This window comes from Macaca mulatta, chromosome 6 (genome assembly GCF_049350105.2).
Source record: "Macaca mulatta isolate MMU2019108-1 chromosome 6, T2T-MMU8v2.0, whole genome shotgun sequence".
NCBI classification, from domain to species: Eukaryota; Metazoa; Chordata; class Mammalia; order Primates; family Cercopithecidae; genus Macaca; species Macaca mulatta.
The window spans coordinates 80,456,950-80,481,983 of NC_133411.1; the positions used below are offsets into that span (position 1 = coordinate 80,456,950).

At 41.8% G+C, this 25,034-nt stretch overlaps 1 long non-coding RNA gene across 1 annotated transcript in view; it reads right to left on the bottom strand.

Annotated features, from left to right (window-relative positions):
- LOC144341451 (uncharacterized) overlaps window positions 1–25,034 on the bottom strand; it is a 69,987-nt gene that overhangs the window by 34,606 nt on the left and 10,347 nt on the right. Inside the window, exon 2 of the long non-coding RNA XR_013418379.1 lies at window positions 15,028–15,156. This is a non-coding gene — a long non-coding RNA (uncharacterized LOC144341451). The remainder of the gene's footprint in view (window positions 1–15,027; window positions 15,157–25,034) is intronic.

Genomic DNA, 25,034 nt, shown 5'->3' on the forward strand with positions numbered 1-25,034 from the left:
GTTCTGCATCTTATTGCAACCCTCAGTAATACCTGCTGCCACCAAGTCCTGGGCCTTCCTGAGTTCTGTAGGGTGAAATAGTCATTCTTGGGCTGTCTACCACTGCAGACCTTGGGGTTGTACCCTCTGCTCTGAAAAATCATAACATCGCTTCTCCATGAGCTCCTAAAAATGTATGCAGAGTCTTACTTGCTGTTGTCCATCTCTAATTCTTTGTCCCTATAATTGTATGTTTTAAACTCCTTTATTCTCATTTTAAATGGATTTTAGAAGGGACAGGATATGAACAAATGTGGTCAATACGTCATATCTAATGAGAAGCTTATAATTTCATAATCCTCTGTACAAAGAAGACCTACAAACTATATAAATAGTGTGATCCCAAGCAGGTTAAAATGTATAGAAAAAATATAGGAAAGAATACATAAAATGTGAATTTTTATTACTTATGCCTGACTGATAGAATAATGGTAATTTTTAGTTTTCGTTAAGTCTTTATTTATTGATTTCTTTCTTTTTTGAGATGGAGTCTCACTCTGTTGCCCAGGCTGGAGTGCAGTGGGGCAATCTCGGCTCACTGCAACCTCCACCTCCTGGTTTCAAGCAATTCTCCTGCCTCAGCCTCCTGTGTAGCTGGGACTACAGGCATGTGCCACCACACTCAGATAATGTTTTTGTACTTTTAGTAGAGACATGGTTTCACCGTGTTAGCCAGGTTGGTCTCGATCTCCTGACCTTGTGATCTGACCAACTCGGCCTCCCAAAGTGCTGGGGTTACAAGCTTGAGCCACCGTGCACAGCCACCTTAAATCTTTTATTTCCAAGTATTTTCATTGAGCATGATTGACTTTACTATTACTATTATTTTTGAGACAGGGTCTGGTTCTGTCACCCAGGCTGGAGTGCAATGGTGTGATCTTAGCTCACTGCAGCCTCAATCACCTGGGCTCAAGTGATCCTCAGCCTCGGCCTCCTGAGTAACTGGGACAACAAGCATGCACCACCATGCTGGCTAACTTTAACAAAATATTGTAGAGACAAGGTCTCGCTGTGTTGCCCAAGCTGGTCTCAAACTCCTGGCCTCAAGGGATCCTCCTGCCTCAGCCTCCCAAGCCTCTGGAATTAGAGACACAAGCCACCATGCCCAGCTTAAGTATGACTGACTTTTGTAATCAGAATGAAGTGAATATTTTTTAAAAATACTCTTTAGAGAAAATATTAAGCAATGAAGAGATTATCTCACAAGTGTTTTTCTCTAGGCATAGCATATACAATTGAAATGGATCCTGTGGATTCTATCACCAATGAATAAGTAGACACACATAATGCTAACATCGTATGTTTGCTGTATGTCAAACACTTTACTCTGTATTTCATGTAATGGTTATAATGATTCCAGAGGGAGGCATTATTTTCTTCCCCATTTATAGATGAGGAAACTAAAGGCACAGATGTAGGAAGTACATGGTCCCATGCTGGTATATGAAGAGCCAGGTTTCGGATCTACTAAGTTTAACTCTAAGGAGATACCCTTAATCATTATATTACAGTCCCTTACCACATTTGTATGTGTTTGCATATGTTCTTAGTTAATTCTTTATACATAATTATGCTTATATCTATGCATATATTCATTTAGTCAAGAATATGCATAGGCTGTTGAACAAGTTATAAAGTGAGGACAAGAACAGAGGTCAGTAGGGCATCTGAGAACTGTGATAATATACACCAGAGCTGGCTACACAACTACCTGGTTCGGAATCATCTCTTTCTTTCCTCCGCACTTTTCCATACCAATAAATAGTCTTCCACCCATGGCACAGGGGAACACTGGGCTTCTGAGTGCATTCAGGAAACAAGCAACACTTACACCTGTTTAGCCTGACGTTTTCTAACAGCTTTAGAAGTACAATATGGCCCTAGGTCTTTGTTTCAGTACAGTAGGTGGAGGGGGCTTCTTGCCAGCCAGAAAGCTTTAAAAGTTCATGGCAGCTGCCTAGAAACCACTGCAATGTTTCCCATAAAAGATGAATAAGCTAGTTTAGACTCCCAAGTATTTCCAGGAATGTAGGAGTTTTTGATCTATTGTTCTTTTCATTCTATTGTTTCAGAACTCTAATTAAATAATGCCACATATAAGATTCCCCAACGCCCTAAGAAAATATATAATTTGAATTATTTGGGACACCCTAATTGTTTTTTCTTCCCCCCCTCCCCACCCCCAGACAGGGTCTCGCTTTGTCACTCAGGCTGGAGTGCCATGACATGATTATAGCTCATTGCAGCCTCTGACTCCTGGGCTCAAGCAATCCTTTCACCTCAGCCTCTTAACTGGGACTACAGGTATGTGACACCATGCCTGGCTTATATTAACTTTTTGTAGAGATGGGGATCTCATTATGTTTGCCCAGGCTGGCCTTGAATTCCTGGCCTCAAGTGATCCCCCCACCCCTGCCTTGGCCTCCCAAAGCACTGGGATTACAGGTGCAAGATACCACATCCTGTCCTAACTTTCTCTAAAAAGTTTTTAAGACTTTCTTATTTGTAGGCAGAAATTCCTGGTATATCGATGATATTCCAAATGTGAATGTATTCCTGATGGCCACCTTGGGGCCACATGCTTGGTTCTAACTGGCAAAAGATTTATTATTATGTACAGGTTTTATCTATATATTTTTCCCTTTGCTTTGTGAAATAGGGTACACTCTCAGATTTTCTTTTTTCCCTTTTTATAAGAAGGTTGTTGAGATTCACATGCCATACAATTTTCCCACTTAGAGTGTACAATTCAGTGCTTTTTAGCGTATTCACAGAGTTGTGTGACCATCCCCACAATTTTAGAACATTTTCATCACTTTAAAAAGAAGCGCCAAAGCAAAGCAAGTGCTGTGATCATAGCTTCTAAGAACATTCTCCAATCAAAAGATCCAGGGGTCCTTAGAAAAATGGCTGATTTTAGGACTGGGACAGGAAATATGAGATGAGCCTGGGGCATCTTGTAGTGCCAGAAAGAAGAGAAGTGCTTAATAAAACAAACAAACAACAAAAACAGGTGTAAAACTTACCAAACCCTACATTCATAGGGGCATATCAAAGGGATCCAGAAGCCAACTGAAATAGCTCCCAGAGGCCAAAGCTGGAAAAATTAGAGCAAATAAATAAAGCAGTGTTGGATCATAATACAAAGTGTTAAATATCCACGAGTATATCCATACTGATATAAATAAATGACTGAATAAATGGGGCAGAAAAGGCAGATTACCCTTACAAAATAATTTGAAATAATTTATAAAGTTATTTTTATCTCTTTATTAATATTCTGTATTTGAGGAGACATTGTCATTATACCTACATTGACATTTAAAAGCATGGTTTCCTGTAGTGTATTGAAGCATTTCTTCTGTGAAATTCAACATCTCCCTCTCACGGGGAGTTTCTGTTGCTTGCTTTGCTCCCTGTGCATGGGTCACACTTAGGTTTTTTTTCATGTCTCATACATTTTTGATGAAAATTGGACATTTTAGGTAATATGCTGTAGCAACCCTGGATACCAATTGCCTTTCCCTTTTTGGGGGCTTGTTTTTGATGTCTGCTTGTTTCTTTGGCTGGTCCATTTTAGTGAAATATATTTCCCACTAAATGTGAAGCTTATAATGTTTTTTCTTAGAGGGTAGAGACTTGATCACGCACAGGGTAAGCCTAGGATGACAGTAGGTTAAGCAGGGCTCTGTCTTGTTTCCTGATCTGTGAAAATATCTGTTTTATTTGGTAACCCACTCAGCTGACAGTTTCCTCTAATTGCTGGCCAACTGCACTATTGTTTTTGAGCATGCCTGGGGCATAAATTGCGCCACAGTCTGATCCTATTAATATATCTAGTCCCCTTGGAGTTTTGAGGTTTGTTCTAACCCTAGGAGGGCTTTGCTCAACTACTTCTTTCCCTTCTTCTCTCTGGTCAACTTAGGCCTGCAATTTAGTTGGCTGCTCTCAGAGCTAGCAACTGGTTTTTAGCTGCCTGCCACCAAAATATCCATTGTTTTCCTAAGTTCAATCCTTAGGCTTGAACTTCTCACTGTGCTTCAAATAAAGTCAGTTTCTTTGGGGAGAACTTCAGAGGTCTCTGTTTTTGTGGTCTCCCTTATCTCTTGGGTAAAATCTCTGAGCTCTCTGAGCTACTGCTCCAGAAATAAGGATGAGGGTGATACACCTGCCTTATGAGCAGAGTGTGGGGCAGGGGCAGTGGCCTCTAGTCTTCTTAGCTTGCCCTTCCCAGCATGAAATCTCCATCCTATGAGCAAGCTGAGGCCAGAGAAATTAGGGCTCCAGTATCCTTGGATTGCCATGCCTGAAGCAGAACCTCTGCCTTATGAGTAGCGGTTGTGGGAAGGAAGAGGGCAACCTCTTGGCTGCATTTGCCAGAAATTTAGTAACTTGGAACTAAAAGAGATGAGATATGCTGGTGGCTACTGCCTCTTGGTGAAACACTGTATCCCTTGAGTTGGAGCTGAGGGAAGAGGGAGCTGCTTCTTCTTGGCTACACCCACCCAGAGTGGAGCTTAGAGAGAGGAGTTGTGGCTGAAGTGCCGCAGACTCTTGCTTAATGTTTGATTTGCTGTATGACCCGACAACAATTTCCAGAGACTTTAAATGGTTGCTTTAAAAACAGTTTTCACTAGTTCAGGTTGTTTTTGCTAGCGTATGGTGCCATGGAGCTTCTCATTCCACCATCCTCAAAGTGGAACTCATTTTATTTTCTTGCCCTGAGTCTAAAGCATAGTTTATTTTTATGCACTCTTATTTATCTACCTACCTGATATGAATCTAGATTGTCTACAGATCAGTTTCTCAGGAGAGTGAAATAGGGCAAACTTCCCAACAGAGAGAAGTGGAAGGAAATGTGAGTTTTGTCTGGGCCATGTCTACCCAGGTTGTTCTGATTTATCTGCACAACATCCCCAGTGTGCCATGCTCAGTGATTCCAATACAGACAGGAGGCAGGGAAATACCTGGGTAGAAGAGGGCAGTTCCCTGGCAAAGACCCACCCTCAAGCCTGGAAACTGTGGCACTAAATTAGAACAGTTATCCTTGTTTTCCCACCCAAAATGTTGCTTTTTTTCAAAACCACCCTAGCCTGCCACACCCCTGATCCTGTGCCCATAAAAACCCCAACTCCACTGGCAAAGGAGCAGAGAGGTGTTGGCAGAGAAGGAGAGAAGATGTGTCTGAATGTCGAGAGGAGTTCCGCTGGGGACAGTTGGAGAGGAATTCAGCCCAGGACAGCTGAACTCCAGGGGAAGATTATCTTCCCACTCCAACCTCTTTCCAAATCCCTATCCTGCTGAGAGCCACACCTCCATCACTCAAAATCTACGTATCCTTCAAATCCATGTGACCTGACTCTTCCTAAATGCTGGACAAGAACCTAGGTACCAAGAGGGCAGGGTATAAAAGGCTGTCACCCTGACTCTTCATTGAGCTGGTTAACACTTAGCTCTCTGTGGACAGCAACTACTAAAGGAACATTAATTGTAACACACCCTAGGCATTGCCAGGGGGTTGGAGCCTAAAAGCACTTGCCCCAGCTCCTGCAACCACTCACTCACATGCTCCCCCTCCCACCAGGGATTTGAGCGAAGGGTGGCTGGGTAAATGAGCCACACCCCTGCTGCAAGTCCCGTGAGGGGTTCAAGGGAACTCTCTTGTCTCAATTGGATCTCCAAGGAATGAGGAATAGTAAGGCTGGGGATTCAGTGATATAAACCCTTTGGACTGAGGCCACACATCAAAGAACTCTCCTCTACTCCCTCCAAATTAGCCAATCAAAAAATCCAGTTGAACCCTGTCACAGACTATAGAACATGGTATAATTTTATATAGTTCTGGACTTTTTTTATTGGTTATTCATAGGTTTACTAGAAGAATAGAACTTATATAAAATATATATAGAGTTATATAGAAGAGTGCTTCTTGGCGTACAGAAATATTAAAATTCATGACAGGTGGCAATTATTGCATGGTTTCCCTTTTAAAAACAAACCAACCAACCAGTTTAGAGTCCTGTATATGTGCAGGAGTGTAGAATGTGATGCTGTGGTTCCATTTTATTGTTTCAGTGCTCTAATTGAAAAGTGTCACATCCATACTTTATTATTCTCCAATCATCTAAAAGATTGGATGATATGAGATTGTAAATTTTAAAGATGACATGCACAAACTCATACATATACAAAGCCCATTAAAATTGTAATTCCACAATATTGTTGCTTCAACAAGGCTAAAATAGCTATTTTCTTTTTTCAAAGTAAGTGCATTTAAAAGTAATCGAGAGACATATCAAGGAGTGTAAAGGTTGTATGAGAATGATTGGATTTTGAAAAAAGGTATAAATATCAGGTAAAAATTTCACACGATACCAAATCTGTTTAGACAAAAAAATTAATCAAATTGGTTGTTTGACTACAAGCATGATAAGAAGGGGCATTCAGAGTTCTTTCTTCTAATTAGTTACACTGCACAGCTTAAAAAATAGGGGCCTCAAACAGACAAAAGGGGAAAATAATGGTTCCTCTTCTTCCACCCACACAGCTTTCTCATTTGTAGCTCCAGGTACATCTAATCTTTTCCTTTTCATTCTTGTTAAGGCACTATCAGGATTAGCTTGAATGAGCAGATGGCCTCAGTTAACTTAAAAGCGGAGAGTCTGCAGGCCCCTGCTGAATTATACAGTCAGCAGGACAGAGGTTAATTAGGAGCCGACCAGCAGAGTCACAGTTCAGATGGACCTGAAGCTTCCAGTCAATTGGTGATAATAGCATAATTTCCAAGTTTAAGAGCAATCTTCGAGGGAAGGCTTGTGATCGCTTTTTTGGGCCAGTTGTTACCTAGACCATTTATGTATATAAACTCAAAGCATTGTTTTGTTTTCATCTCTTTTGTTTCAAAGTGTTGCTCCTAAAGTTGTTTTAAGATTTAGAAATTTGTCAGATCAGGCTGTGATAGAAAATAGTTGTTATTTCAGCCCTAGACATCTTCAGGCTGCCTGGTGCACGATTTCCCCATGACATAGATTTAACATTTGTATTTCACATTGCTGATGTGTTTCTTCTTAGTCAATCTTGCCCCCGCTTCCTGCCCTTCTTCTGAGTAGAGGATCAAGTTTCAGGGAAATGGACACACTCAGCACAATCTCCCCCACCTCCTCCATGAAAAGAAAAGATTTTTCTGAAAACCAAGCTTAAGCAAACATCATCAGGAACTTACTTCTCCCCCATCCTTCAATTTAATGCCAACTGTCTTTATTCACCTTTATCTTGCTTAACCAGTTTTGCCAGTGAACTTCTAAGTGACAGCATTCACCAACATGAGTTTTCTCTTTCTTGCCTCTTGTTGCCTTTGTTAGAACAGCTTAAGAATGAGGCACAATAAGGATACAGAATGGAGAAATCAAAAGAAACAATGGGTCTGGAAATTTCTTGAGAAGAAAGCATTGACTACAATTATTACGAGATATACTTGTAGTAATAATACATCACATGTAGGATGCATCCTATGGGCTGCCTCAGATTCTCCTGGCCTCACCTGTGCCCTTGGCCAGCAGTTGAGAGGGGAATGATTCTGTGCAGAACCTCATGGTCCCCCCTGTGTTGTCTTCAGCTCTTCCCTCACTTTCGATCTCATAAAAGGCCACTCCATATGGTACAGGGTCTGCTTCCCCCAGAGGTCTGCTGCCAAAAGGAGCCAGGTGACCCACCCAGAACTACAGGAGGATTAACTTCCATGGGGTTCATGTTGGTAAATGGGAATGAGAAGACAAGAGGGAATCAGCAGGCTTTCTCTCCATTTATCCTTCTGATGCATTGTTCTGAAGTATGGCTTTCCATACAAGCTTGTCCAGAGACATCCTGCACCTGTGAAGCAACTGGCTGTCACTTTGTGGCTTATTGTGGCACAGTGGCCAAAGCCATCACTCACATCCTTGCATTGGCTTCCTGTTTCCATTCTTTCTTTACTTCCCCTTCCTCTCTGATATGGTCATACTTTGTGTCCCCACCCAAATCTTATCTTGAACTGTAATCCCCAGGAGTTGAGGGAGGGACCTGGTGGGAGGTGATTGGATCATAGAGGCAGTTTCCCCCATGCTGTTCTTGTGATAGGGAGTGAATTCTCATGAGAGCTGATGGTTTTATAAAAGGGCTCTTCTCCCTTTGCTCACTCTCTCTCCTGTTGCCACGTAAGACAACCCTGCTTTCTCTTCCACCATGATTGTAAGTTTCCTGAGGCCTCCCCAGCCATGCAGAACTGTGAGTCAATTAAACCTATTTTCTTTATCAATTACCCAGTCTCAGGCAGTTCTTTACAGCAGTTGTGAAAAGACTAATGCACTCTCACTCTTGCTTTTCCCGTGATTACACTTCCTACAGAGCACTCAACTTTGCCTAGGCTTGTCCCTCTCTTTTCCCAGGGAATCCCTTTTAAAATATATCCTAAAATTTCCCAGACAATTCCAAGTCGTATTTCTTTTTATCTCTATATGTTTTTGTTTGCTGAAGTAGGTAGTACAAGCTTGTCCAATACATGGTCCATGGCCTGGGACAGCTTTGAATGTGGCCCAACACAAATTCGTAAACTTTCTTAAAACATTAGCAGTTTTTTGTTTTTGTTTTTTAGCTCATTAGTTATTATTAGTATATTTTATGTGTGGCCCCAGACAATTCTTCTTTCAGTATGGCTCAGGAAAGGCAAGAGATTGGATACCCCCGATGTAATCCCTTCTCCTCCCCACTCCCTTTAGAAAATTCCAGAAATGAGATGTAGAAGATGGTAGTGGTCCTTTAATTCAAATCTTAAATTTCTGTCTTTTGTTGCCTTGAGTTTAATTGATTTCCATTCCCTCCTTTTTTGTGTGTTTTCTTCTCTGTCTGGCAAAATTAGACTTATCCTTCAAAGCCCAGCTAAATGTAATCTACTGAGTGAAGGCTTGCTTACCACATCTGCCTCCCATGCCAGTCTGTGCCATCTCAAGCCTGGCATCACAGAGCATATATCTGTGCTTCCTAGAGTCCTGGCATTATGTTTTTGTCGGCGCCAACTTGACCATGAGTTGCCCCTTCCTCATTGAGTCATACTCATCATGTTTTTCTAAATCTCCAGGACTAGCCCATAAAAGATTTCAGCACTGTTTGCTGAATGAAGGTAATCTGGGTTCTCCTTTTTGCATCCCTCATTGTTGCATCAATCCCAGTCCAAATAGGCCTCCTCACCCCAGACAGGACACTGACCATGGCCATGGCCTTACTGCTGTCAGTCTCCTTCAGACAATGCAATCTGCATAAGACCACCAGGCTGCTCTTTTAAAAAATTGCATCCTCTCACCACTAGACCCCAAGGGCCTATAGGAAAGAGGCAGTACAGCAGAGAAAGAATGTAAATGCACAAAGCATAGACAGCAATAACCCTTACATATTAGGTACATCATATCTGACATCAATGCCTCTGGTCTGGTCATAAGGTCCTGTTCAGCCTAAGTCCTGTGCTCTGCTACCCCATACAAACTCTCCATTTGGGTCAGGCTTGGCTCCTCATCCCCTGCCTAAGCCTGCCCAAACTGTCCCCTCCATTGGAACAACTCTTACCTCTTCTGCACCTGTCCAAATCCTGTCCGTCTCTCAATCTCTCACCCTCATAGATGCTTCAGGAGTTGATGTAACCAGGGACATGCTCCCTTATCTCAACTTTTATGGCAAGGATGTACCACCCAGTTTCTCAGGCTTGAGATCTGACTGCCTTAGCCTTTTCCCATTTTTTCCTCCATAAGACTATAAGCTCTCCAAGAGCAGGACTATGTTTGATACTTCAATAATCCTCCTAGTGCCCAGGCAAGTAAAGATTCAACAATTAGTTGACTGATTCGTAGCAATGGAAATTAGCCTAACCAAACCTGGCAGAAGAATTTAATGACAAACTACAGCCTATAATTTAGAGGTTATTGTTAGATTTTAAATTTTTTAAAAAGGCGTTTTCTGTTATTTTCACTTATGTCAGCATCTGAGAAAAATATGACATAATTTTCTATATGTGTAGGAAGAGAAATACTACTGTATGTTACATTAGTTCATTAAAGCATTCTTCCACTCTCTTTTATAACATATGCTATGAATCTTCATAGCAGTCAGGGCACATTTTTTTCCAATTAATTTTTCTTTTTTGCTTTACTGGCAGTCAGTTTTACTAATAGTCATTTTTCTAAGTCAAACACTTTAATTAAAGTTGGGATGAAAAATCTGATTAAAATCTAAATTGGCTCAAGGAACTGTGATCTTTTGGTCTGCTCTTTGCTGTAACATAATTTATGTCCCAAAATTGTTACATTAGGACTTTCAGTACGTTTTCCTTACCTAAGGCATTTAGAAAGGTCTGGAGCTTTGAACCAAATAATCCTAATTTAGAAGTTATTGCATACCCAATGTCAAGAATTTCAGGACTAGCAATAGGTTAAGGAGTGAATTTCTAGAATGATTTCATTTTTCAGCAATTCCAAAAGACAGGCACATGATTTATTTTCTGTTGGTTGCCTTTCCCATTGTAACCTGTTATTTAAATAAATTCAATACTCATCCTAAAATTCATTCTTGGTGATAGATGCTCTGCCACACTCCAGAAGAAAGCAATTAATTTTGAATATATAAATGAGTAGTCAGTACGGGGGAAAAACAACAACAACAACAACAACAACAAAAGCAACCAAAACTGATGTGGCTTATTTGGGCTTTTTCTATTTTCCAAAAGTTATTCTGATGATAAAATGTTTAAAGGTAGGATCCAAAAACCCAGAAAAAGCAATGTTGTGTGTCTAAAAACAAACTCAAACACTGAACTACAGAGTAAGTTGATAAATCTGATTCCCACTTAGTGTCTCAGGTGGATAAATTAATAATTTCATAAAAAATGTATGAGACCATTAGGGACATCTGAATTACAACAAAGCCCGAGAGAACAAAGCTAAGGAAAATGGGGAGCATTTATGAGAAAGACATCGAAGTTACTCGAGCGTGTTGTTTTTCGGGCTCAGCTTGTAGGGGTCACTGAGGGTAGTGGGTCCTATTGCTGTTGTCTACAGATTGAAATTGGCTGCCGTGGGCAAAGGTCACCCCACGGTATCAATTACTTGCTGCTACCTGGAAATTTTAATTTCATGCCTTGCAGTAGATCTGCTTTCTTCTCTAGTATGAATGGCAACTGTCTCCGATTGGTAACAAGAATAACTCATTTCCTCAGGGTCATTACACTCTAGAAACTTCTTCATTCAGAAAGTTGATTGCAGATTGCTGGCACAACCAGATCTGCGGCACAAATATGCTGAGTAAGTAGAGTAGAAACTGTTTGCTCTCTTCTTAACCTTTTAAGATGTGGTTTTGGTTTCTGCTTTGTAGTGGGGTCAGTCTAAACTCTGAAGAACTGATATTTAGGTCAATGTAGACTTTCTCTGTGGAATTCCTCGAAGAAAGAGATGACTAGAGATCTTAGCAAACATAAAATGTCTGTATTTTTAAATAGTAGGGAATCTGGTTGAAGGAAAATTTGTAGTGGGCTTATTTTTGCCTGGAAATACTGTTAAGGGTCTATAAATAATCTTACCCAAATTGTAGCCTTTGGAAAGGTGAGGTGAGACCTATTTTGACCACAAGATTAATATTGTACTAGGAAGCTGATAGAAATATTTAGAACAAAAAGAACAAACTCTTTCCATTTGGTCTGTTCCATTATTGACCTGGCTTTGAGTTAGAATAATGAGAATGCAAAACTGCCAGAAATACATGATAGTAAGTGACCAAAGGAAACCCTTTTAAAACACATTATGTAAATGCTCCTCATTTTTGTTAACTTTTGTTCCCTTGGCCTTGGTTCTAATTTCAAAATGTTCCTGATAGTTTCATCAGCACTGCAAAGAAAGAATAAACTTATAGCTCAATTAAATAGCAATGGACGTTCCAGAGTATCTAAAATTTTTAAATAAGCAGAAATGAAAAATTTGAGTTATTAAATGATGTTTCTTCCAGAACCTGTGTTTGAGGATGTTTGCACATATACACAACATACATAACACCCTAACCATGCAGTTGTGCTTGCCCCTAAGAGTCAGTGGGCAACACACAATAGAACTCACATGCAACTTCTTCCTCTCCAAATCACCAATCACCCTGCCCATTCTCATGCATACAATCAAATCTGTCCAGGTCATAAAGTCATGTAAGTGAAAGAGAATCTCCGCATTTTAGATGTTGGGCATCTCAGTAGGTAAGGAAATAAACGATGGGGGAGATGAGGGAAGATTACGAGGTGGGTGAGAATTGCTTCCTCTCTGGCCATTAGTTTTCAGAACAATGGCCCAACTGAGAAGGGCTATTGTCAGAGGAAGCAGCAAATATTACCTGCTGAGGTCAGAGGTCTTCAAGTTATTCCATCCTTTTTGATACAAAAGGCCATGCTCTACGCCTCCTTCCCCCCATGTTAGGAAATAAATGAACTAGTCATGTGTTGCTTTAGACTAAGTAACCACTATTATGGCCTATTTGAATGATTCTTTTAAATGCAAGTAAAAAATACTCACAAAACAAAAACCAACACGTTTTAAAAGCCTTTTCAGGAAAGGAAGAGAGGTAAAATGATGAACTTGGTTCTTTTAGACCTACACATAGAAAAAGAAAGTAAAGATTTTCTAGTGCAACTCTCTCATTATGCAAAGTGAGAAAATGGGATTCAAAAAGCAAAATGACCTGCTCCAGGTCACACAGCTTCTTAGAGTAAGACATTTTATGAAAAGTCCTTGTTTCTTAAATCTGGGACAATTTGAGCTCAAAATAAGTGATCATAGTACACTCCAACCGAGTGAATAAAATAAAACTCTCGATTCCATACCATACTGATATAAGTAGATAAACAAGTAAATCGGCAAAAAGGAAAAGCCCTTCTTTAGCTCGAATGCCAATTAACAGAGAAAAATAATAGATTTATAAAACTATCAGTGGATACGAAAACTAGAGAATTAAAGTTTTAATGAGAAATAGGATATCTGCGTAGTCTACAAGGATTTCACCCCAAGGTGGCAAGGGTAGCAGCAAGTTTCCTGCTGGCACCCCAGACAGTCATCCCACTGCACCACAGGCTCTGTGCCACATGTCAGGAAGTCTTCCAGGCATGGTTACTCCTGTTTCTATAGGGCCTTTGTTCCATGATGCTAATGGACCTTTCCAATTAATATCCTCTCTTGTCTCAGAAAGATGTGTTAGCCACATGCCCTCCCTGATGGATCTTAATTTCTGCCAGATAAATGGACATCCTTTGTTTGAACAGACCAGTATTCTAGCTTCCCAGGGCCCTTTACTCAACTTCACTACTGGTGGAGGCACGTGGAAGGCAAGAGTGCAGTCAATATTGAAATGTCATATGGCCTAAAGAGTTTAAGAAAGGCTCTTCTTGGGAGATGTGCTATTCTACATTCATGCTACAAAATTCCAAATGGCAAAATTAACATGACCAGAAAATGAATTGTTCACATTTTTCTGCATTTGTGATCATTAATGACACCCAGTAACAACATTCGAGAGTGTCTCCAAAAGCCAGTGTTTACAAACTGCTTGATGAATGATGCAGTGTCATGGAGAAAGAGGTAACCGATGTTAAATCGACACCTGTAGGGAACTGCAGAGGCGAGCAGATCTATATTGTTTCAATACAAACAGGTTCCGAAGTCACAGCACTGTCAGTAATAACGGCAGTGCTACCTCTTTCTTGTGGTGGCAGACATGAAATTAGCCAGAAACAGTGCGTTTGACAATAAAGAACATAAGGAGATAGTTTAGTTCCTAGACTTGAGCAGGAAGAGATGGCGTCTGGATACTATCAAGAATCTTCACCTGCACTTATTGAATGATAAGCAAATGCATAAGGGCCTCTTTTCTACTTTTTTCCAAATCTCCATTAATAAATCACAGTATATCACATGAGCCTATGAATGTTTAATAAATATGTTAAAATCAAATTGTTTATATAGACAGGGGCTCTGTGCAATCTAGTGGAGGGGTGGAATGGGGGAGCTGGCTGTGGTGATATCTTACGTTGATATGATAGCTTAAGAAGGGTTACAAAATGAATTCTTGAGAATTTGTAGTACCTCTCTGGGCCTCAGGTTTCTCACATAGCTGGTGTATATAGCTAGAAGGCCAATTTATTATTTTGCACTTAGAAATATCATTGTCAAGCCCAAGCCTGCATACAGATTGGCTGGCCAAAGCACTCTTTCCTTATAGACAAGGGCCAGGGAAGCAAAGTTATGGGATCAGAAATAGGGGAGTTTATTCTACAATGGGAATGTTTAACGTCATCCTCAGGAATTGACAGCCAGATGTATGTAAACGCATTGGGATTCTAGCTTTGCCTTCAAAGGGCATCTTCTCTCCTAAGCGGTGCTAAATGGGGCAGCAGTAACCTTCAGTCTGAGATCATCAAGCATGGCAGACAGCTGTCCTTCTCTGGCCTGAGTGTCCCTTGTGTAGCTATGTTAACATTTTCAGATAGATTTTGCCCTGCAAGGGAGTCAGTCATGTGGACATTGTGTATTTTCATTTGAATTCTTTTATCTGATCCTTTCTCTCACCAGGGGCAAGATCTTACAAATTCTTCATTTCCAAGTTCTTGGGAGTGGCTCATGGCTGTCTTGCCATGAGGGTTCACTTGTGCTACAAAGGATGTGAGTCTGTTAAAGCTTAAATGATTGTCTGTTATGTCTCTATTGGAGAAAATATGAGAGGAAATGAAGTTTGTGTCTCAGCTTGGAAAGTCGGTTTCCTCTGATCACCAATCATCTCCCCAATTTTCATCCGTCCCAGCCAGGTAGGCAGATCCTGCCTCCCATGCTGTATTAAGGGCACATTCCTTTAGGATAACACTTATATTTCATTATACTTATTTTACAATTCTGCCTCCTCTAAATCATGAGTTCATGAGAGTAGGGACCATGTTTTACACACCTTGGATTTCCCAGAGCCCATATAGTGGATCAAGAGCAGTCAAGCTCTTGATCTCTGGAGTCAGACTGTCTAATGTGGGATCCTTGCTCCTGTGTTTCTTCCAAGTTCCCTCAGCCTCTGTTTTCTCACCTATTAAATGGGGGATATTAATAATAACCGCCTTGTAGATTATTGGGAAGAGTTGGAGATGCCATATGTAAAATGTTTAGCACACTAGCTGCCATTTGACACACATGAAATATTAGTATTTAGTTAGTAGTAGTTGGTGCATGGGACACAGTTACTCAAAGAAATGGCACTGAGGCCAGGCATTCATGCCTGTAATCCCAGCACTTTGGGAGGCCAAGGTGGGTGGATCACCTGAGGTCAGGAGTTTGAGACCAGCCTGGCCAACATGGCAAAACCCCGTCTCTACTAAAAATACAAAAAATTAGCTGGGCGTGGTGGCAGGCACCTCTAATCCCAGATACTCGGGAGGCTGAGGCAGAATTGCTTGAATCTGAGAGGTGGAGGTTGCAGTGGGCTGAGATGGCGCCATTGCACTCCAGCCTGGGTGACAGAGCAAGACTCAAAAAAAGAAAAAAAGAAATGGGTACTGAGTGAATGGATGAGAGATGCAGCCAAGCCTGTGAACAGAAGTCACGACTAGAGCTCCAAAACCACAAAATGGGTCCCCCTATCACAGCCCATTGACACTGAAAGGCATTTAATAAATGGGGTTGCAGTAGGAGGAGAAATTCTGGTGACTACAACAGATAGGTAAGTCAATCTCTGGGCTTCCTGAGGTTTTCAACATCTCATTCTTTGCCCAAAAGGGGCCTTTCCTGGGAAGTCTCACGAAGACTCAGCTCCATTGCATTACAGAATTAATGTGCAAGGAAGGGATATTAGAGATTGTGGAATTCGACCCATCTCACTTCAGGAAAGATTTGGGTGCAGAGGGTTAAGGATAATATTCTTCTGAGGCTTGCCTGCCATCCCTGTGAAAAAGTCAGGCGACAGTGGTTGGAGGCAGGACTAGAGGCATACAGCGAGGTGTGTCTTCAATGTAAGGCCAAAGGCTAGCTGCCACATTTTAAGGCCTTTTTCAGGGGGAATTTTCTTAAAAGGGCTGCCTTAGCACAGATGCACTGGCATATGTCACCGTGGCAGGTAGACACATCTTAAAACAAACCTCACAAACACAATTCAAAACACACCGAGTCTGTAAGGACTGGTTCCTTACATTAGCTCATGAGTTCATCCCCTTGTCAAGAAGAATCGACTCTCTAGGTAGAAGGCAAAACACTTGATCCTCTCCAGAAGGCCACGAGAATTTAACTTCTTTCCCTTTCAGAACTGATAAGATCTCACATCACCACTCAGTTTGGCCCACAGGAGGAGTGAGGCCTGGCTCTGCTAAGAAGCTGGTAGTTGTCAGAGGGAGCTTGAGACCCCCAGATAAAGGGATTTTCAACTACCCGGCTGTACTTACATTTGGTTTTATTTCAGGCTTTCACACTCCGTGCTTACCTCACTGGCTTGTTATGTAGACCGAATGAGATGTGCATAACAGTGGGTTTAAACACAACATCTCTATGCAGATACGATCTTTCCCCATTGTTAAGGGCACTGATAATACAATGCCCTTAAAGAACTTTTGGTTTGAATCAATTTATAATCTGTATATTCATAAGCTTTGAGTGTGTGTGTGATTCTGATAAAGTGGGCTTGGGTGAGAGCTCTTTCCCATGGGAGAGCACTGAATGGAATAGGGCATTAAAGGCAGGAGCTTGGCGCTACCTGCGTAACTCAGATCTCCCCAGGCCTCCCAAGCCTAAGGATACATAAACAGTCATTACCCCAATTCCACCACCTCTTGCTCCCACTTGTCCAGGAAGGGCTCTGTGAAGTGCTCCTTCAATATTTTGGTCTGTGTCAATGGGTGTTACCACTCTGCCACCTCCTACTGGGCCCCTTCATTTTCCCCTGCCAGGTCACGCCCTCCGCCTCACAAGCATGCTTCGTGGCACTGTGTTTGTCTTATGCTTCATTCTGTGTCCCACTTGGTTGGAGTGCTCTCACAGCAGGACTGCCTGAGCCCCTTTATTGTCCAGAGTTGAGGAGAAAAATCTCTTCTTTTTTATTTCCTGGTCACATTGTCCTCCCACACCAAGTCCAGTAGGCTCCACTAGGAGCAAAGCTCAGGGCTGTGCCTAGAATGGCCCTTCCCTCTTGATGGCTAGGACTTTGCTTCAGCTCCTACGGGCTGTACCTTCTTTTCTCAGAAGGCTTCTCTCTCTCTCAGGCAACAAACTTCTACCTCTCAAGGTCTGTGCTACCCTGTCCCACTCATGTTTTTTCAGATTTCCCAGAGGCATCTGTGGAGACTTTACTTCCTTTTTCCCTTGCCCCACCGCCCCAGCCTTTCCTAACATTCACTCATTCCACAGACTTCTTTGAATAATATTTGAACTATATGAAATGTTTTTCAAGCTGTCAAATAAAATTGTGTTTTAACTGCAAACAGTGCTGAAAACATCCTATAACTTAAAACCCTGTAACCCTAAAAGAAATTGCCTTGTGGAAAATGGAAGGACTTTGTTCAGTGATAATTTTATCACCTAAATTTCAGTTTTAAGAGATGCTTTAAACTTGAACACTGAGCTATATTTAAAAGGTTTTATTAAAAATATTTACTTAAAAATTATACCTTAGTGGAACTTTTCCTCCCCTCTTTTCCTCCTCCCTTCCTAGTTCTCTGGAGGTGAGTTCTGGGTAGAACTGGAGGTCTACAGAAGTTGGACTGGAGAGTGGTTCTGGTGTTTGCTCGGGGTGGTTTGGTGGGATGGGGAAGGAGATGAGCCCTCTACGCCTCTCTAACTTCCTCTATTCTCCAGCCCCTTAGCCTCTAGCTCTCTAGTATAGCCCTAACCTATTCTGTCTGCAAAATAGCTTCACTCAGTGTATAGTGGATAGAAAGATCCAGAAAGGGGAGAAAGAGGGCACCCAAGACAAATTTCCTTTATCCTGAAAATTTTTCCACATTTTCTCCTCCAATCAGAGAGCAGATTACAAGTTGACCCCATAGCCCCTTGTGCTGCTTGAAGAGTCTGACCTGAGAATGAGAGAAGGAAGGGTGGGCAAAGTCGTGCCTCCCTGTCACAGTCAATCCTTTCTTTTGCAATTCTCTCCTCCTCTCCCCTCTGGTCATTGCTCCATTTCAACACCTGTAGGTCCCTGCAGCAACTTACAGCAGTACGAATCAACACCTTCCAGGAGAGTCCTTGGTCTTCGTGGCTTTCTGAAATCAGAACACCAGAATTCCTGTGCCTGGATTAAAATAAGTGGAGATGGAAGTTATTGGGGGAAATGAAGAGGTCATTTTTGGCCTGGGGTGCTTTCAGAGAGGTCTGGAGGAGCTGCTATGGCTTACATTGGAAGAGGATGGCGTGAGAGATCTGGGTCTTGAGAAGTCTTTTACGAGCCTCCCAATTCTGGGTTAGGTGTCTCTCCTACCTGCCCCCACAAGGCTTCTTCGCTTTACTACTTATCCCCCTGCTGGCTCTTGTATGATCTCCCATGACACAGTAAGCATCCCAAGCAGTACAGTATCCCCAGCCCTCGGTCCTAGCTCAATATAGGTTGCTTCTCACCCAGCCTATAATCCAGCACTTTGGGATGCCAAAGTGGGCAGATTGCTTAAGTTCACGAGCTTAAGACCAGCCTGGGCAATATAGTGAGACCTTGTCTCCACAAAAAAAAAAAAAAATTTATATTTTTAGTAGAGACGGGATTTCACCATGTTAGCCAGGATGGTCTCGGTCTCCTGACCTTGTGATCCGCCTACCTCGGCCTCCCAAAGTCCTGGGATTACAGGCGTGAGCCACTGCACATGGCCAAAAAAAATTTAAAAACTAGCAGGGTGTGGTGGCATATGCCTGTAGTCCCAGTTACCTGGAAGGCTGAGGCATGAGGATCACTTGAGCCCAGAAGGCAGAGGCTGTAGTGAGCCAAGATCATACCACTGCTCTCCAGCCTGGGCAACAGAACAAGACCTGGTCTCTAAAAATGTTGCTTGTCTATGAATGAAGTGGGCTGCCAGATTGGAAAGGTCACAGCACTCAGACTTAAAGACCTACTGATTTTTTGCTCTATCGTTTACTAACAAGGTTGAACACTCAGCCTCTCTAACCCTCAGGTTTTTTCAGTAGCAGAATGGGTTCAATTTATCTAATTCTACTAATAGGATCATGGAGAATGAGATTAACATATGTAAAAGGTCTTTATAGACTGTATGTTGCTAGTCACATATAAGATATTATCCAGATAAAGTTTGAGCAAAGAAAGTATCATATTGGCCATTTTATATAAAGCAATTGTCTTAGTCTGTTACAACAAAATGCCACAGACTGGGTGGCTTACAAACAACAAATATTTCTTGCTTACAGTTCTGGAGTAGGGTGGCTCATAGGGCAGCCTAAATAACAATCTGTGTCTCTTGCTTTCACTAACACTAATTCTGTTTTTTGTCTTTGATTTTTTTTTTAATGAAACTCTAAGGCTTACAGGTGATTCCATTCTTCACAGGATTTGCACTGGTTCCAGCCAAATGTCCCAGAGCCCTTCTCTACTTGGGGCATTTTCAACCATGCAGGTGCTGTAAATTCAAACCTCAAAACCAAAGAATGACAAGCACAAGGCTGCAAATTTTCCAGAAAGTCCTTTTTTCACCACTCAAAATCCATATAGTCATTCATGTTTTCTTGTCCTCTCCCTTTTTCAATACACCGTTTTCCCCTTTAATCTGTGCTTTGACTTCAAAAGTCACAGGTTTTGACAGATCTCCGTTTCACCTCCCCACCTGGCACAGACCCTGTCTCCTGCATAGTTAAAACCCAAGGGCACCCAAATTGTACAACACCCTCAGGACAGCCTGGCCTCAACACCTGCTTCCCACTCGGGTTTCTATTTCCCTCTCCATTTTTGGTAGCTTGGGATTTCCCCAACTTTCTTGTTTGTTGCATTTTCCCTAGCATTTCCAGGTATTTTGTAGTAGGAATGTTTTTCAGAATAGGTAGTCTGCTGTATCAGTAGAAACTGAACCCCTACCGATATTTTTACACAAGTAATGTCTAATAATTAACATGAGAAGGGGAATAGAACAAAGAGCCTGCCACCAGAACAAGTAGTAGCCCTACTCTTCAAACCAAAAGTGAATATGTATAACTACAAGATTTTTTTTTTTAATGAGTTCAAGGGATGGAGCATCTAAAATAAGAACTGGTCCAAGAGATCCATAGGTATAGGGATGATAGCATCACTGCCGGGGTAAGCTCATGATGACCCCTGACCAACGAGAAAGTGTCTCCAGAGGCCAGCGGGAGGGTCTGCTTCTGCCTGCTCCCAGCCCTGACTCCCTGACCTGCTCCCCGTCATCCAGTTTCCAAAGAGGAGAACCCTGAATTTCTTGCCCTGGGGAAAAGCCTTGAGTGATTCAAAGGACAGGAACTGCCAAACACGAGTATGGGTTGAAATACTAAGTTTTTCTGCCCCTGTTTTCTTAAAACAGTTCAAAAAAGGATTCAGAGAAATTGGCTCTTGCTACAGGACAAATTGAATACTTGAGTCAATCATCCAATGATTTGTCACAACACTGAACAAACACCAGAGCCTTTGCTAAAGGTAAGGAGACAGATGTTCTTGATAGAATCATATCCATTTGTTGATCCCAGGAATATTCCTAAACAAGTTGATGGTCTAACTTTGAGGGGCTTGGTGGCAATGTAGAGGTGTGGATGGTGAGGAAGGGGAACCACTCTTGCTTATTGTCTTCCATGATCTTCAGACCAATGAACTGTGCACACCCTCCCTTCATCCTGCACTTAGTCATACATGAAGCTTCCTTGTCTCAGTAGATCCCATTGGATTTTCATCTTTGTTATTAAATCAGGGCATTTGGCATGCTTATTTTATAAGGACCATCTTATGACATGTAGGTCCTTTGGCTGAGGGAGAAGAAACGCCTCCACAAATTTAATTACCCTCAAGTGAGCAGCACTGGGTGCTTGTCACATCAGAACACCCCAACAATTGGGAACAAATCTGTATTTAACCTAGAGACAAGACACTTTGAGCCTCAAAGGATAATGCTCTCAGAGTTTACTTTCTCCCCTTATTCCCTTTCGGGCTACCAAGGTTTTTAGCCACTGCTGAAGCTACTTTGTATTTTAAATCCAGTCCTTTGATTAATTTTAAAACTGCAAGGTTTTTTCTTTCCTCTCACCCCTAAATTCAAGGCCCAGAAAGGCCTGGTGCTGTACCCAGAATCACATTTCTCACCTGGGGCAGAGTCTCCAATTCCTAGGGCAGTTTCAGTCCCCTATCTCCTCAGCGCTTCCCAGAAGATAGTAATGGATGACATGAACCTGGCAAACACCTGGGAATTACTGCCCTCTAAAGTGGTGGAAGGAGTGGATCTGAGGGCCTATCTTGGCCGACGTAGATTTGGTATCAACACCTGTTGAGTAGAGAGGCCAAACAGACCGCACCCGGCTCTGCCTATAACTCTCCAACCTAACTCATGCCATGCCTTGTGAGGAGTTAAAGAAACAAATCCTCGATTATGTTCTTCATAGGATCAAATCGCTCAGGGTACTTGTAAGGTGCGGACCATTATTTTATAAGCATGTAATGCTTCCACCTCTTGCATCCTTCCCTTTTTCAAAGGCTGTCACAGCAACAAGGCCCATCTCTGCAGGTGTCAGGAGACCTTCACATTAACTTTCCTTGGACAAGTAACATCAGAACAAATTCTCCTTTGAACTTAGGTCAGAGAAATCTAAACCTCATGGAGGGTATGAAATGCAAACCATCTGTATGAATTAGTCTTTGAGTGCATTATGATATTGGGAACTTACTCTTTTAAAAAAAATTTTAAAAATTATTTCAGTTTTTTGTTAATTTTGTTTTTGAGATTGGGTGTTACTATATTGCTCAGACGGATCTGGAACTCCTGGGTTCAAGCAATCCTTCCACCTAAGCCTCTTGAGTAGCTGGGATTACAGGTGTATGCCACTACACCCAGCTAAAGTTATTTCGTTTCTAATTGACACATGATAATTGTACCTATTTATGGGATACAGTGTGATGTTTCAATACATACATACATTGTGTAATGATCAAATCATAGTATTTAAGCATATCCATCACCTCAAACATTTATCAATTCTTTGTGGTGGGAACATTTGGAATCCTCTCTTCTAGCTATTTTAAAATATACAGTATACTATTGTTTACTACAGTCACCCATCTGTGCTATAGAATACCAGAATTTATTTCTCCTATCTAACTAATTTTGTACTTGATCAATCTCTTCCCATCATGTCCTCCCTATTACACTCCTAAGCTCTGGTAACCACTCTTCTAGTCTGTATTTCTATGAGATCAACTTTTTAAGATTCCATGACTGACATTGTATGGTATTTGTCTTTCTGTGCCTGACTTCTTTCACTTAACATGAGGTTCATCTATGTTGCTGCAAAAGACAGGATTTCATTATTTTTTATGACTAAGTAGTATTCCGTACTATAGATACACCACATTTTTATCCATCCATCTGTTGATGGATGCTGAAGTTGATTCTTCATCTTGGCTATTGTAAATAGTGCTGCAATAAACTTGGGAGTGCAGGTCTCTCTTTGACGTGTTGTTTTCATTTCCTTTGGATAAATATCCAGTAGTAGGATCACTGGATTATATGGTAGCTATATTTTAATTTTTAGGAACCTCCATAGTTTTCCATAATGACTATACTAATTTACATTCCCATCAACAGTGTATTAAGAGGAACTCCTCTTTTTTTTGTTTTGAGATGAAGTTTTGCTGCATCGCCCAGGCTGGAGTGCGGTGGCTTGACCTCAGCTCACTGCAACCTCCACCTCCCAGGTTCAAGTGATTCCTGTGCCTCAGCCTCCTGAGTAGCTGGGATTACAAGCAAATGCCACCACACCTGGCTAATTTTTGTATTTTTAGTAGAGACGGGGTTTCACCATGTTGGCCAGGCTGGTCTCAAACTCCTGGCCTCAAGTGATCTGCCTACCTTGGCTTCCCAAAGTGCTGGAATTATACGCATGAACCTCTATGTCCGGTCATCTTTCCTTATCTTTCTCTGGAAAGAAGTAATTCTCAATTTTAGAGAAAGCTCTGTTGTGAATATTTAGCAGTTTTGCCTTTCCAGCATCTGAACTACACCTCCAGGCCACCTCAAGACATGTTGAAGGTAAGGCTTACCACAAAAGGTAACCTAACTAACCTGGCCCCTGGCGAGTGGGGTTGGATGCCACTGCCCTGGATTTTAAATCTGAAGCAGGTGATACAGGGAAATATGGGGTACTTAAAATTCTGGCAGTACCAGCAACATCTTAAGATTGCTTACTGGTGGGATTTCAGGGGCAGTTGCAGCGACATCCAGACCCTTCTGTGGCATGACCTTGGCTGTGTTTCTAGCACCTGGACTCCCTTGGCACCTGGACATTGCCCAAGCTTGGTTCTCCGTGCACATTCTCGGTTTTGCAAGTTATTCCATCTCCTTCCAATAATTTCCTTTTCTGCTTAAATTAACTAGAAATAGCTTGTTGTTTGCAACCATGGATCCTGACTAGCCCTGCCTCCTTAAAGTTGTTTCAATGGATGAGTGACTGTTTAATGAGTGAGCTATGCTTATGGCATCTTATCAAAAGGTACTGAAAGTAGGAGAGCTTCATGACTGAAGCTTGAAGGACTTTTACTTCTCCAGCTGCTGACAGTGGGGAACAGGAAAGGAGGTCATTGAAAGCCAGCAGGAGGTGGTGGTCTATGTTAAATCACCCATGTGACTTTGCTACAGCTCCCACACCCCCAACTTAAAACCGGGTACTGACAGGCATCCTGTGGATTTATTTTTCCAGCTCTGCCCTACCTCTTTTGCTGGCTGTCCTTTCCAGTCCAAAGTCAGGCCCCACAGCTGGATGAAATAAAATGGTTATATTGGGAGGCCTTAAAATTAGCATGGTTCAATATGTCTTAAAGTTGGGGCCATTCCCTGGGTAAAGAATGGAGGTTTTCTCACTTTCTCTGCTGCAGCTGCTGGGGATAAAGTCAGGAGCTGTCTGCTCCAAGGGCTCCCCCAACCAGGTCTGACTCTCTCCCCACTACTTTCCAAATTCATTCGCTGCTGCATTCACCATGTACCACAGTGAAAGACAACCCCACTCCATCAATGGCACATTATCATGTGGCTTTCCATTTTTCTTAATCACCTTATTCCTTTGCTCTTCCAAAGTTGAGGATAAATTATTTAACAAGTCTCTAGGGTTGACTTTATGAGAACTTAAAGCCAGTGCCCATCTGCTATAGGTTAGGGTGAGCCAAACGCTGAAAGTTAATCCTTCTTGTTCCACTCTGGAAAACACCCAGCCATGCACACATACACGTGTGCACACGTGAGCAGTCACAGACCCCCACACCCTACAACAGCACCTCCCAGACCACATGGCCCAAGTAGTAAAACATCAAGGCTTGAATCACCATACTCAGGCCAATAAAAACTTAACTTTGCACTCTCATATAGTTGAGCTTGTGCTTGCAAAATTCCCTGCATGCGCCTGGCTCTGTGATAGAAACACTGTCATGCTTTTCAGACAAGGGAATAGGTAATATTTAAACATGAATATACACCTATACCTTTCTGACACATGCATTGAATGTGTGGCGTACCAGAGATGAAAGTATACAATATACACACACATATTGTATAATTGTATAATTTATTAATTTCATCACATTTAGTTTAAGAGGCAGAGATCAGCTAATGCAATAGTTTTCAACCTTTTTCAATAGAAGTGGGTTTGAAACTTGGTCCAGCCACATTCTTACTGGATGGCCTTGCTAAGCCAAAGCTCAGTTTTCTTAAATCTGTAAAACAGGGATTAAAAATAGTATGTACCTTACAGTATTACTGTGACAACTAAATGAAGTCTTAGCACAGA